The 15,678-nt window shown below is 49.3% G+C and overlaps 1 protein-coding gene across 6 annotated transcripts in view; it reads right to left on the bottom strand.

The window, feature by feature from the left end:
• AGRN (agrin) overlaps positions 1-15,678 on the bottom strand; it is a 727,720-nt gene that overhangs the window by 134,988 nt on the left and 577,054 nt on the right. The window lies entirely within an intron of this gene.

Genomic DNA, 15,678 nt, shown 5'->3' with positions numbered 1-15,678 from the left:
CTGCCCACTAAGTACTGGTTGGCTATACTATTCGGTCTGCATGAGCAAAACCACAACAAAGTCATTCACAAGATGACAACTAACGTTTAACAAAACAACTAAATACGCCTAAGAGTGACCAGAACATGGACACCGTGGCTCATCGCGAGCCCGCCTATTGGTATGGTTCATGAGGGGAACATCCTTTACAACGCGGATGTTACCCTGCAGTGCAGTTACGACGCGTCTTTTACAACGCAAGTCGTAACCACGACTTGCGCTGGAGGGCGCTCTAGGCTAAGGAATAGTAGATTTACTATTCCAACACCTTCCCTACTGTACGTAGGCTGGTGTTGGAATAGTAAATTTAACTATTCCTAAGTCCAGCACCCCTACAGCGCAAGTCGTGGTAACGACTTGCGTTGTAAAAGACGCGTTGTAAAGTAACGCGATGTAATACATCACGTGGTAACAACGTACATCCGTTCATGAACCAATCTCCAAGGAAGTGGATGGGAGAGGTACCATTTTCCTAAACCTGTGGAGTGGAGGACAGCCTTCCTCAGAAGCATCACCGGCCTGTACTTCCGTTCCCCCAGCGTGAAAAGTTTCAGATATCTGAGAAGGAAGCCGTCACCTGATAAGGAGGAAAGTTGGTGTGCAGATAGGACACGTCGCGCTGTCAAGCACCCAATTACCCTCCTGTCCATCCTCTCCGTTATCACCGGCTGCAAGGACCAAAGCTCACTCTGTGCTCATCCATCTTCCAGGAGCCCCCCTCCCCTGTGCCCACAATCACAGGGGGCATCTGCGGAGCGCCTTCCCGTCTATCGACTGGGGCTGTTCCCGCTGCCGAGCGGCTCGGCGCGCGCCTTCGGATGCAGTCCGTCTCTCTCTCTCCCACAGGACTGTCTGGGCCCTCCGTCGCCTGCCAGTGCACCAGCACACCACTGTGTATGTGCCCTGCAGAGCTCGCCTATCTAGGTCAGCCGCGTGCCGGCGAGGTGTTAGCAGCGTAAGGAATATATATGAATAGAGAGGAGCGCGAGAGAGACGGAGCTGGAGGTAAAGCGAGAGAGGGACACCTGGAGAGAGTAGAGTTAAGAGGAGGCAGTCAAAGGGAGACCTGTAGAACGGGATGGGACCCGAGGAGAGGAAATGAAGGCAAGGACACAGGGAGCAGGAGGAGGAAAGAGACCGGATAAGAGAGGGGAGGGGACATAATGAGAGACACAGGTGAAGGAGACATGAAGAGAGAGAGGTAAAAGCAGGGAGAGAGAAAAGAAAGGTGAAAAAAGGAAGACGCGAGAAAGAAATATCAGTAAAATGAGAAAAGCTGACATGAGACAGAACTGAAGCAAAGGATGGAAGGGGGCTACAAGAAAAAGATCCTTATGTGAGAGAGGGGTGGGGGCAGGAAGGGAGACCCGAGAAGCGAGGGAGACAAGAAGAGAGATTCATAGAGACATACGCAAGGCAGGAAAAGTGAAAGAGGCAGCGGTGGAGGGAGGGAGGGAGACAAAAGAATGACAATAAAATAGATCAGATAAATCCGCAGGTATAGGGAGAAGAGGAGCTAGGCCAACTAGCAACAGATAGGGAAAGTGTGACAGGAAAAGGGAGAGAGAGAAGAGAAAGATGCTGGCATAGAACAGAAAGAGGCTAAGAGAAGACTAGGGGGAATGGAGACAGAACAGACGCATGTGAGAAAGACAGAAACAGACTAGAGGAGCGAAGGGACAGAAGAAACCAACCGAGAAAAATAAGAGCGGAAGATGGAAAAAGATAGAGAATCGAAGAGTGAGCGAGACGAAAAGAAAAGTAGCCAATGTAGTGCAAGAGTAGGAACATGACAATCTTCACCAGAAGGGAAAGAGAGCGAGAGGCCGAGACAGGAAGAGAGACCCAGAGAAAACAGGTAGAAGGACAGAGATTAAACAGAAAAGGGAGAGATGATGGTAGGCACCAGGGAGAGAGCTGGGAGAAGAGACGAGGGCATGTGATGGGTGAGGTGCTGGGTGAAAGGGAGGTGGGCAGAGATTCGTCAGGAAAGAGTGAGTTGGGGACGGGATAAGAAAGAAATGCTGTAAAAGAGACACCAAGACATAGGAACAGCATGAGAAATGAAGGCATGAATAGGGAAAGGAGGTGGAGAGATGTGTGGGAAGACGGGAAGAGAGAGGGTCTCACCAGCAGAACAAGAATTAGCAAAGCCAATTGTTAGGGCTTCCCTCTTGGCTTTGCTAATGCAGACTTATTGGCTTTGCAAATGTGTTTTGCCAATGCTCTTTCAAATCAGAAAAATAAAAAAATGGTATTGCCCATGCTAAACAGCATAGCTGTGTCTTTATGCATATGCACATGTGCATCATGATTAGGGCTTCCGGGTACCACCACTTGTATATTTCCATTTAAAGAACTAAATATACAGAGCATGAAATAATAGCTCCAAAAGAGAGAAGGCAGAAAAATGATTGAGAGCGTAGCAAGCGAGAAGAGCAGAGCAAAAAAGATGGGGAGAGAACAGTAAAAAAGGCACAAAGAAATAAAAATGGCGCAAACAGAACAAAAGAAAGGGAGGGATAAACAGATGGGGAATGAACTGTATTAAACAGAGAGAGAAGGAAAATAAGATGAGGTAACAACAGTACAAAAAAGAAAAGATGTCAAAGAGACATAAGAAAACCGGTTTAAAAAAGAGATTTGAAATAAAGGCGAGGGTGAGACAGTATACATATGGGGAAGAAGAAGATGAGCAAAGATGAGATACATACAAAGGAAATAGGAGGGCGGGTAGGACATTGCCTAAGAGAGCAAGGGCTCTAGCTGCATCTATTTCAAAGTCGGGGCAGGGAAGGAGGGGGGGGGGGGGTGGTAAGACCCATCTGGGAGAAGGATAGCCGAAGTCTCAGAACCTTCCCAGAGCTTTTCAAAGGCTTCAATCCTCCCTAGAAACCTTCCTGACGTCAGTGTCCGTCTCTTCCATCGAGCGCGCTGACAGCGCTTTCTACCATCCACACATCTCCCGGAAGACGGCTCCGCGCGCCAGCAGGTGGCAAGATGTGTGCAAATGAACATCCGGGGGAGGGGGGCTTTCAATCCCCAACAGCCTGCTCGCCTCCGCCAAAACCTTCGAGATCAAACCATCGTGCAGGCAAATCCCAGCTCCCCAAGAATCAGGGCTCGAGTTGGGGGTACACGCAGGTACACGGCATCCCCCCACTCTTTTCACAGGGTGGACGCCGCCCCCCCCCCCCCCTGCCAAGAAACTGGGCCCCACAGAAATATGCTGAACGTGTCCTGGTGTAATTTTCAGACACCGGGACACGTTCAGCACGTGACGTCATGAGGTCATTTGCATATTGTCTTACTTGGTCAGTCCCCCCACTTCTTTTTATAGGACTTGTGCCCTGCCCAGAACTAACCCCCTGATCTTGTTTACGTCACCCTCTGTAAAATATCAACAGTGCCTCTGGCTGGGAAGGCCCACCCCAAGGTTGGCCCCAGAGATAAACTAAAGCAAAGTCAGGCAAAGAGCAGTAGAAACAAACAAGAGATGTGTGCTGTCAGGCGTGCGCGCGTGCACAGGCAGCGCGCGGGCAAAAGGGCACGTGCAACAAAGCAAAGATTCGTAAAATCACACACTTTTAGAATGTATAAGGACAATCAAACATTTAACAGGACAGGGTGAGGACGATTCAATGCAGGAGGCATGCAGACACAGCAACACAGAGCCACAGACAGCGAAGCGGGCGTGAAAGGGACATCTGGCTACCGAGGTGACCAAGCACTTTTGAAATAGGTCCAGTAGCAGGAGAGCACAGAGGCATGCTACAGAACACATGAAGTAGGGGAAACTATTCTCACTTACTAACGCTCAGCCATCTGCACTCAGACACTGAAACACACACACCTGCAATTGCAGACAGGTAGCTGCATTGCACACAGTGCAAACACAGAGAGAGGGACTCAACGAAACTGACACACACAGATCCAGACTTTTTATAACACACATACAGACCTAAGGCTTACATGTGCACCATAACGGCAGGGTCAGACTGGCATACTGCCAGTCAGGCAGTGCCAAAGGGACTGGTGTGACCGGTCAGAGCATGGGCATGTTTTACCATCTGAAATACCTGTGAGGGAGGGGCTTTGGAGAGACCAGGGTCACTGTACTGGTCATCCACGCTCACAAGGCCCTCAACGACACCGGACCAGCATACCTGAACAGTCGACTCAAAGGAACCTACGATCAGCCCAGCTCTCCTACGCCGTGGTCCCCCGCACCAGAAATACAAGATCAGGCGGCCGCTCCTTCTCCTTCCTCGCGGCCAGAGCCTGGAACGCCCTCCCGCTCCACCGCAGACAAACAACATCTCTCCCCATCTTCACAAGAAACCTCAAAACCTGGCTCTTCGACATACCCCGTCCTTGATGGACTGGATCCTGCTAAATTCTCCCGCCCCCAGCGCCTTGAGACCCCTACGGGTGAGTAGTAGCACTCAATAAATGCGTGATTGAGGCTCACTCGCTATGCACCATACGGGGGGGGGGGGCTGGTCTGACAACATTTGCCGGGGCTGCTTTGGGTTTCCAGTCCGGCCCTGGACCTCAAACATAGATTACACCCCCCCCCTGAAGTTTCAAAGGCACACGCACACACATATAAGGCGCACAGATAACATGACAGAAACAAATGCACACATGAATTCAAGACAAACTACAAAAAAACATCCAGGAAGCAAGCACACAAAGACAAGCAAGAGGAACTTGCAGATATAAAGACACAGTCACAAATACAAGTGGACAACCGAATACACAGACTGACACCTGGATGGCTAGATCAAGGCTCGAATAAGACACTCGAGGTACCCAAGCGTTCTAAAATAGGCAGATGGCACCTGTCTTTACATAGGCAGGAAGCTATACGCAAGCTGTCAAGACACAGACAATAGACACCTACACGAGTACGTTCACAGACCAGCACACAGTCACACGTTTGACGTTGTCTGCGAGCTATTTTTGTGGCAATTAGGAAGCAAAGAACATCAAACAGACTGCATTTAACATTTCTAGAAAAACAATGCCTGCGTGAAGTCAGCCTGGGTGTGCGTAAGACATGCGGGTCCGATGGGACTACCCAGCTGCGGGCGTGAGCGAAGCCTCGTGGCAGCTCGCGTGCTTCTCCCAGGAGCATCCCTGCCTGGAACGGATGCCCTCAGAGGGCAGGCAACACTCCCCTGCCTTGCCACAGAGCAGCAGGCCCCACCCGAACACGTCGATCATCTCGACGACTAGCTGGCTGAGTAGGATCATGGACTAGAGCCTAAACGGGAGTATGTGATGTTTGGGTGTCAAAAAGCCTGACATTTGGGCTGTCCTAGCAAGATGGCGGCGACCAGGTCGAAAGAGATGGTTGCGGATTAGTGGTTTGTCATAGGCTGAAGGGGCGCAGCTGGTATGAAGGCATCTTTCCAGTGGCACCGTGGTGCCTACCCACCTCCATACAGGTGAGAGGGATGCACCTGTCCTGCTCTGTTAAGGGTGGGAGGGGGACATGGCATCTGTCTTAGTGGAGGCTCTCTGTAGCAAGGGGACATTTCAGGCTGCCTTGCTCTATGCAAGGAGAGAGAGATGGCATCCTTCCTCCAAACAGGGAGAGGGAGGGGCCAGTTCTGGCTCTGTACAGTAGAGGGAGGTGCATCCATGCTCTGTACAGGGAGAGGGGTATGCCTGTCGTTGGCAGAGGTGCCAATCCTGCTCTGTCCTAGAGCCATGGAGGGATTTGTATGGTGTCTCTAGAAACCCAAATTCACAGATTCTCACAGCTGAACGCAGAACCCATTTCTCATTCTATAATAACACAAAACACATACAGTTCAGCCTACTAGCGCATCATCTGCTAGTGTTTTATGGAACAAGAAGAGGAGACTTCAACAATGTCTTACAGGATGCTCTCATTCTGTGATCTCTAGTGTAAAGCAACGAGTACTATCCTCGTGGGGAACTAGTTGAGTATTCTAACGGAGTAGTGGTTGATCCAGAGGAACATATTTTTCGATCAGGATAAAGTTTGCGGAGGTGAAAAAGACATGATTTATATATGAAACAGGAGATTAAGGGGCCTGGAGTACAAAGCTCGAGTCAGAACCCATTCCCTGTTTTTGCACAGTGACTGGTTTGCCAATGGGACTTCTACTGAGCTGCAACAAATTTACTGACTCAACAGAGGGCAAACTGGGCTAGTCGTAGGATTCACTGATCCAGGCCTCATTCATCTCAACGGGCAGGATTAGTCTTGTGAATCTTTCCAAGATGGCCGAGGATGCAGGCATGGATGACTGATCACAGACACTGGCATGATGGGAAGGACATCATTGGGGGAGCGTGCAGAAGTCCCCTGGATCACAGTGCACTTTCCACAATGGCCACGGTCCGCATTCACAAAGTGGAGGCTGCGCCTCATGGCCACCTTAGGGACATCTTCCGATCTCTTAAAGGCAACTCTGATCCTTTAAATTGACCTCACCTCCCTTCAGGTGTTGGTATCCAATCAATAGTTTGCAACCACAACTGCAGAAGCAAGCTACTGTTTCATTCCACTACAAATAGTTAAGAAGTGGGGAAGCCCTTTTCACAACCCTTGCCCAAATTATTCAAAATGGGTCACAAAATGTGCACTGCAGTTCACAAAAAACATTTGCAAATCATGTGTCTTTGATGCAGAGCAATTTGGAATTATTTTGCAGTCACAAACTCCGAGTTTGTGAATAGCAGGCTTGGCGATCACAGAAATCCATTAGTACATCAGGCCCTCTACAAAAAGAAGGTATATCCAATTTCAGTTACTCAGTATGCTGATCCATCTCAATTGATTCAAATTTTATAGACATTTAAAGGAAATTTCTTGATTACAGTTATCTCCAGAAAGATATGAGTAAAGGGTAGCCTTGGCAAACAATCTAGAAGAAAATGATAGTGAAAAGGGTACCATTAGAAATTTGTTGTTCCCGGATAAGAATCACAACAAAACGCTAATGGCTGAAACACTGGCATCTTATTAGCATGTTATTGAGGGGAGCGATTACCCTCTCTAAGACAGTATGCATAACTGACGACTAATACCACCTTCAATATTAAATCAGCTGGAGTTTAAGTTCACTACTACCTTGCTATACCCATTGGTTTTATACCCTTATCACGTGCATTTTACTAGTACAATCGTTGGGTGGGTTATTCGTGCATGGTTGAAATAGTTTTACTGTTTTGATGCCATCAACACTGTCTCAAAAGGATTTTTTGACATTTCTGGGAATGGAGTACTAGATATAATATAAACAAATAATAGATGTAATAGAAACAAGTGCAGTAGGGTTAGCATACCATCTAATCTTCCTCATTTCATAGTACTATGCCATTCATTTTTAATCTCGGGTAACCTTATGCTTATAAAAAAAATATTCTCTGGACCAATCTCTACTCCCTTGGAATACTCAAATACTTGCCTACTTCAATACCTCTTTTGCTTTATTTACGTTTATTAAAACTGTATTTTACAGAATTATAAGGGTATCTTTGAGTTAGATTACTGCTACATCTTGGCCTCTTTCTCTTGCCATAGGATATAGGCTGCTCCCAAATCTGGCACCCCCATTTTCTATCAGCCTTTATGCTTTTGGCATGGTTACCTCTGAACCAATTTTTCAGAGTAGAGTCCACGGGGAGTAGGTCTTGGTAAGTTGTGAAAGCCACAAAGTCGTTGTCCAGTACCACCTTATATAATCCAAACATTGCAGGTTCATGGGAGATTGTAACACAAGTATTAATTTAATCCGGGTAACCAAGAGTCGTACATAAATTGTGTAGAATGACGTGCCCAGTGTAAGAAAATTCATTATTATTGGCCAACATTTCTCTGAAGCTGTACATGGAGGAGTAATCGCTGAGCATCGCCAGCAGCAAGAAAAGATATACAGATTCCTGCATCCTTCTCCATTATGTGGTCATTCTCCGTAAGGTGTGCCGAGATAGGCTAAAAACAGCATTTAGAATGTAAAGTGGGCATCCTTTCTTGTATGCCCTCAATGCCCTGTATGTAGAGCAGTAGGAGACTGCTTCCTGATGGGAAATGACTTCCACTTCGGTGCGCGTTGCAGGTTTCATCTCTGCCAGTGACGCATGTGCACACGCGCATATCGACAAATAGTCGCATCAGGAGTGCAGCGCAGAGAGAATGACAAGAGCTGCCCAGGACTGGCACTCAGTTCAAGTCAACAATGATCCACTGAAGCGCGCACATCAGGAGGCAAGTGGTACTTCATATGGCACTTAAGAGCACTCGCGGTAATTGTACAGCGCAGCAGCTGGCTGACACATGCATGCGCACACTCCTAAGCAAAGGCGGGCACAGGCCAATTCAAACTGACATGACATTCACAACCCAAGGAAACAAATAGCGGCAAAGGTGACTGTAAATAATAACTGCACGTGGGCCGCATCATATTTTTCTAGGCTCAGTTCAGGATTGTGGCACCTCGCCTCATTTTCCCCCTTAAACTATTATTTGCATGTATGTGGGTAAGGTTGGCATTGAAAGTGGCCTGTGTCTGGGCAGGCAGAATGGACAAACATACACCATGGCACCTTTGATCAGTGGGTACCTCCGACAACCATTGCAAGGCACACCTTTCATTTATGGAACTCACAAATTGCACAAGTGATGCCAGGCAGGGAGTTCAGACACTCACAGTGCAGGCAAAGTACAGGAAAGGTCCAGGATGCAGGGTAACAACAGTAACACTATGAACGCAGGCCTACCAAGCAGGGTAGTGAGACACAGTGTAGGCAGGCACACACATACATGCCAACATTTTAGAACAGGAAAGTGGGAGACTTGGAAAAGAATCGGGTAATGGATTTCCCCCATTGATTTCTATTGAAGCACAGTCAATTTCAGGGGGAGACAAGTAAAAGAAAGCGATTGTTTGCTTCATAAATCAGGAGTCTCCCGACTGACTCGGGCCTGCTGGCATGTATGCACAAACAGAGCAGGGCAGGTCGGCCTGGGGGTTCAGTCTCTAAGCGGGCAAGCTTGGCAATGCAGGGCAGGACTTCTTGACGAGGCAGAGCTGCAGGAGAAGCCTGACAGGCAGTGGGCACAGCCTTGGAGCGGTACAGGGAAACTCTTCCTGGCCAGGCACAGCCTGCAGGAGACCAGGCTGGGTAGCACCACTCTTGTGCAGCCAGGTAATAAACCACAGAGCGGTGCCACCAAAGCAGGGAGTTCAGTTGAAACAAACTTCACAAGTCCACCAAGCAGGGAGTCCGCTGTTGCCCTGGCAGGGGAGGGTGAAAAGCGGCCATCTTGCAGGGTAATGGCATTGAGCCTTTGAGCAGGCTGAGCGCACACTTCAGGAAGCACATTCTACCCCGGCGCAATGCACGGTGGGTCCTGGAGCTGGGGGAAGCAGCCTGCATGACGTAGATATGGCAATTGGCGGGAGGGACTCGAAGGGAAGAATGTGCGTTTGCAGGCGCGTGCGCAGTCACTGCAGGCCGTGGCTTCAAAACACTTGCGAAGTAAAGAAAACACAAACTGGGAGGGGCGGCAGGGCGCAGACACCAGACCTCGAAAGGATGACGTCGCTGACGGGCCTGGGGAACGGCTCGGCCACCGTCCCTCCTTTCTCCACAGGGCTATGGCTGCAAAAGAAATACACAGACAAGAACGAGAAACAAGGAGCAGGGGAGAGCAACACAGCGTACAACGTCACCGCGCTTGCGGGACGGCTTCATGGAGTCTCAAAAGGCAGGGTCACGCACCAAAATATATATTTAAGGAATGCTTGCCAACATCATGGAGCGCCTAGCGGGGGAATCTTAAGACAAATATGTCGGGAAGTTAATATCCCCATTGACTCGCATTGGAGTGAGGGAGAGTTCTAAAACAAAAACCCAGGACATATAGTGGCACAGGAGCAATGCCTGCAAATAGTCAGTGATGCACCGTGAGACACAGGAGTAGCAAAACCCAAAAGGCCCCATAGCCGATGAGAGGAATATTACTACATATGCAAGAGTCACCAGGAAACAAGGGGGAAATGTGGCAAAGCCTGAAGGCAAAACCATAGGTAGAGATATCTTGCAACCTCTGGGGCCCGCCCGCAGTGAAACGGGATATGTATGGCAATCCGCAAGGGGACCCCAGTGGGAAAGGGTGGCGGCACAGCGGTAGACATTTGTTGTAAATATCTAGCAGTACACATCCACATAGGTTTGGAGTGACTGTCAAAACTTTTGTGCCGACAGTACAGCAGGAGGTTGTGCAGGCAAGCCTCTATGGGTTTGCAATAGACAATATTTGGAAACTCACGTGGCAACCATGTGGCTCGGGGAGGGGCCTCCAGGAATCATGGGCACATGTGGAACGGGAATGGCAAACTTAGGTGCCCTTGTACTTAGTAGTACAAGGGCAGACGTGGATCTCCAAGAGATCCAATTGGGAAAATCAGGACTGTCAATCTTCCAGGTAGGACACAGCATTACACACTCATTGGCCCACAGCGCAGGAGGAAATGAGGTCGTAACCAACTGGCCACAGCTGGAGACGGGGTAAAGGGGCTGTAAATTACCTCATGCTCCAAAACAGTGTTATTTTTTTCCAGACTTTGAAACATAATCAGTTAAAATCACAAACTGGCTAGAACCATGCGAATGGCAGCTGTTCCAAAACGAAGCATGAAAAATGTGGGATGAAGGCTGAAATCTGGCACTACCCCATAGGCACATTGATGACGTCCACCTCTGATGTTTGACGGTAGCATGGACAGGAGAATGATAAAAAAGGAGGATGCACTATGTATAATTTGACAGACATTCTATTAATATTCCAACAGAAAAAACCTAAACCACCCATTATACCCCCAAAAAGAGACAATATGATCCCCCATTAAAACAGGAAAGCAAAGCAAGCTGGAAGACAGACACTGCGGACAGACACAGAGTGGGAAAACAAGGACGAGAGGAGGAAAATGGACAATATGTGCACAGCAGATTGGAAAAAGACTTCATAGCATAACAATGGGGTACATGCTGAACATAATAATGGACATATTATTAGTGACAGATCGGCTAAGCAGAGGACACAAACATTGCAATGTTTCTCCAAAGTGTGCTGTATGGTAACGAATAGTTTTCTTACCTGTCGGTGTAGTTTTGCAGCTTGAAGATCTTTCTGGATTCACTATGCTGTGCATTATTCCGCGGTCTTGTGGTTGGGTCCGGATTCGTAGTCTTTTCTTTGTTTTTTTTTTTTTTTTTTCTCTTTGCCCAGGTGGGCGTCGGCGTCACACCCCCTTTGGGTGTATTTCCGGTGACGTCGGCATGCTTCCTGCGGAAGCTCCCACTCTTGGGCGCCATCTTCGGGTTCTTTTTTTCCGTGTTTCTTTCGTTTCCGAAGTAATGGCAATGTTCTTCTTAGTTTGTATTTACCGCTTTGTATTTTCAAAGTCTATTCTTTAGTTAACCACCTCTTCTCTCTCCAGCCTCATCTTTCTGGCGGAGGTGGGTGGGTTCGCTAGTGAATCCAGAAAGATCTTCAAGCTGCAAAACTACACCGACAGGTAAGAAAACTATTCGTTTTGCAGCGTGAATCTTTCTGGATTCACTATGCTGTGCATAGATTTTGTAGCGGTTTCTCATCTCTGTGGCGGCTGGGTGGAAGATGAGCGTTGGGTGTTGAATATGTGCTGTAGCACCTTCTGTCCCACTTGAGCTTCCTTGTTCATTTGTATGTCCACACAGTAGTGCTTCGTGAACGTGTGCACCGAAGCCCATGTTGCCGCCAGGCATATGTCCTCTATGGGTGTGTTAGCCAGGAAGGCTATTGTAGCGCCCTTCTTCCTGGTGGAGTGGGCACGTGTCCCCTCAGCCAGTTCCTGTCCTGCCCGTTTGTGGCAGAGTTGGATTGTTTGTGCGATCCATCGTGCAATGGTCCTTTTGGTTACTGCTTTGCCCATGAAGCTGTTTGCGAAGGACACAAAAAACTGTTTCGTTTTCCTGTGCCCCTTTGTCCTTTCAATGTAGTGCATGACTGCCCTTCTGGCGTCCAGGGTGTGCAGAGCTCTCTCTGCGCTGGTTGTGGGTTTTTGGAAAAAACTCGGTATCTGTATAGACTGGTTCATGTGAAAATTGGATACCACCTTCGGCATGAAGTGTGGGTCAGTCCTCATCACAACTCTATCGTTGTGTATTTGTATGTATGGTTCTTGTAGCGTCAGCGCTTGAAGCTCGCTTACTCTGCGTAAGGACGTTATCGCAACCAGGAAGGCTGTTTTCATAGTTAGCATCTTTAGGGAGGCCTTGTGAAGTGGTTCAAAGGGCTCTTTCATGAGTTCCGTTAGGACTGTGTTCAAGTTCCATGCAGGTGGCGGCACCCGCTTGGGTGGTGCGATCCTTTTCGCTCCTTCTAGGAATCTCTTCACCACCTGTGATGTGAAGAAGCTCCTGCACGTTTCTCCCCTTGTGTAGGCTACTATCGCTGCCAAGTGAACTCTTAACGAGGATGAGCTAAGGTTCTTCTCCAGTAAGTGCGTCAGGTACCTTAGCACTGTGGAGTCCCTCTTCATCTTATTGTGGAGTCTTTCCTGTCTGCACCATATTGTGAATCTTTTCCATTTCGCAACGTAGCACTTTCGAGTGCTGGGCCTTCGTGCCTCCCGAAGTACCCTCAGGGTGCTTTCTGGTAGTCTCAAATGTGCGAACTCTATGTCCTCAGGAGCCACGCTACTAGGCTCATGCTCTCTGGCTCTGGATGCAGTACCTCTCCGTTCTGCATGGACAGTAGATCTTTCCTCCTGCTGAATCTGTGGGGTGCACACTGTGTCATCTCCATGATCTGCGAGTACCAGGTCTGCCTCGCCCACTGCGGTGCGACCAGTATCAGTGTCATGTTGCTCGCTCTGCACTTGCTCAGTACTCTGTGCATCAGTGGTATCGGGGGAAAGGCGTAGGCAAATGTCCTTGACCAATCTATCCATAGGGCATTCCCCAGTGTCCCCTCCTCGGGCTGCCTGGATGCGAAGTTTTGGCATTTTGCATTCTGGCGTGTGGCAAACAGGTCCACCGATGGTGTCCCCCACCTGTCGAACAGGTATCTTGTCTCCTGAGCATTGAGCTCCCACTCGTGGGATGCCGATGTCTGCCTGCTGAGCCAATCGGCTTGTATGTTGTCCTTCCCTGGTAGGTGTATGGCTAGCAGGTCTATCTTGAGAGGGATGGCCCATCTCCATATCTCCTGCGCCAGCGTTGAAAGCGGTGCGGACTGTGTGCCCCCCTGCTTGTTGATGTAGAACATCGCAGTGGTGTTGTCTGTTTGTATCAATACCCTGTGCTTGTACAGTCTTGTTTGAAAGGCCTTCAGTGCAAGGAAGATTGTCTTCAATTCTAAGTAATTGATGTGCTTTGTGGCATCCGTCGGTGTCCACAGTCCCCTCACCTTGAGCTCCTCCATGTGAGCGCCCCATCCCTTCAGGGATGCGTCTGTGGTGATGGTCACTGTTGGCGTTGGGGGCGTTAGAGGCTTTCCCCTTGCTATGTTCTCCATGGTCCACCATGTCATCTCCTTCTGCACTGCGTGCGTTACAACCACTAGATCCTCCCAACTGCCTGTAGCTTGTGACCATTGCTCCTGTAGCCATTCTTGAATGGGTCTCATGTGGAGTCGTACATTCGGTACCAGGTGGATGCATGATGCCATCATCCCCATGATCTTGCTCGCCGTCCTCACTGTCCGAGCTTGTCCCTTCCGGTAGAGGCGAGTTTCCTTCACCAGCGCCCTCGCCCTCTTCTCGCTGGGGAACACCTTGCCCTGTAAGGTGTTGATCTGTGCTCCCAGGAAGATCTTCACTTGTTCCGGCTCCATTGATGATTTCTTCCAATGGATGGAGAACCCCAGGTTTATGAGCGTGCTGGTCACTGTATGTGCGTGCAGCTTGCATTTCTGGTATGAGTTTGCTTTCACCAGCCAGTCGTCCAGGTAAGGGTATACATGTATTCCCTGCCTTCTTAGGTGCGCTGCGACTGCTGCGAGGCACTTTGTGAAAACTCTTGGTGCCGATTTTAGACCGAAGGCCAGTGTCGTGAACTGGTAGTGGCTTTCTCCGACGGTGAACCTGAGCATGTGCTTGTGCTTCCTGTTCATTGGGATGTGCAGGTATGCGTCTTTGAGGTCTATAGTGACCATGAAGTCCCCGGTCTGCAACTGTGGGAGCACCTCTTGCAGGGAGGTCATTTTGAATTTTTGCGTTCTTATGAATTTGTTCACGAACCGTAAATCGAGAATGGGCCTCATTGTCTCGTCTACTTTTGGTACCAGGAAGTATGTTGAGTATACTCCTGTGTTTCTTTCCTTGAAGGGTACCCTTTCTATGGCCTGCTTCTGCAGGAGTTCTTTTGCTTCTTCCTGAAGGCACTGCAGCTGCTTGCTTGCTAGCGGCTTTCTTCTTGGTTTTCTGTTTGTTGGCCTCGCCTCCAACTCTATGCAGTATCCGAATTGGATAATGTTGAGGATCCATTTGTCTGATGTGATTCCTCTCCACTCCTGGAGGTGGAATCTTAATCTTCCTCCCACTGGTGTCCTGTGGTCGTAGGTGTCTAGTTTGTCTTGACCCATCTGTACGTGCTGCCCCCTGGGATCTTTTTTGTGGGTGGGCACACGGATTTTTTTGAAGTCACTTGGAGGTGGGCTGCTGGCCCCCTCTTCTATTTTGTCCCCGTCCATTTCTCCCTCGAAAGGACTGGCCTCTTTGTTGGTACTGCCAGGGCTGTTTCTGATGGCCCTGCTGACCCTGCGAGTCTGCCTGGTGCGTTTGCTGGAAAGCCTGGTGTGATGTACCTGGCTGGTTTCCGCCTCTCCCGCCGGGCCTCCGTGACGGGGTGCCCCTCTTGTTCCCTCTGAACTGCAATGCTCCCATGGATCTTGCTGTTTCGTTATCCTTCTTAAGTTGGCTGAGTTGCTCATCAACTGTTTGTCCGAAAAGCGTACTGCCGTTGAATGGTGTGTTCAGGATGCTGTGTTGCACCTCCGGTTTGAAACCGGATATCCTGAGCCAGGCGTGTCTCCTTTCCGTGACGCCCATCATCATGAGCCTGCTGGCGGTGTCTGCCCCATCCAGGGCCGTCTTAAGGCAAGAATTTGCAGCATTCTTCCCCTCTTCAATTAGCTTTTCGGCTTTCTGCTTGGCATCCTGGGGCAAGTCCTTCACCAACTGCCCCAGTCCCTCCATGATTTGGTACATGTGTCTGTTTACCAGGGCGTTGGAATTAGCCATGCGCCAGTGGGTCGCGGCATTCCGTTCGATCCTTCTGCCCACCAGATCCATCCTTTTGCTCTCTTTATCCGGTGGCGGGCCCGAGGTAGTGGGTACGTTAGCCCTCCTCCTTGCTGTGGCCGTGATAATGGAGTCTGCGGAGACCGTGCCCTGAATGTAGGCCGGGTCCTTTGCGGCATGCTTGTACTTCTTCTCAGTTCTGGGAGTTACTGCCTTGCATGTTGCGGGCTCCCTGAAAGCTTCCTTCCCCTGAGCCAAGACGCTCTCGAGCATCGGGAGGAACTGGCTCCTCGTTTGTGTTGGGAGCAATGTTTCCAGAAGGAAGTCTGCTTTCTGCTTCTCTTCGTCGAGCTTGAGCTTGAAAGCT

This window comes from Lissotriton helveticus, chromosome 5_1 (assembly GCF_964261635.1).
Source record: "Lissotriton helveticus chromosome 5_1, aLisHel1.1, whole genome shotgun sequence".
In the NCBI taxonomy this organism is placed as follows: Eukaryota; Metazoa; Chordata; class Amphibia; order Caudata; family Salamandridae; genus Lissotriton; species Lissotriton helveticus.
Note: the sequence above shows the minus strand (reverse complement) of the source record. Positions and strands in the feature narration are given on the sequence as shown.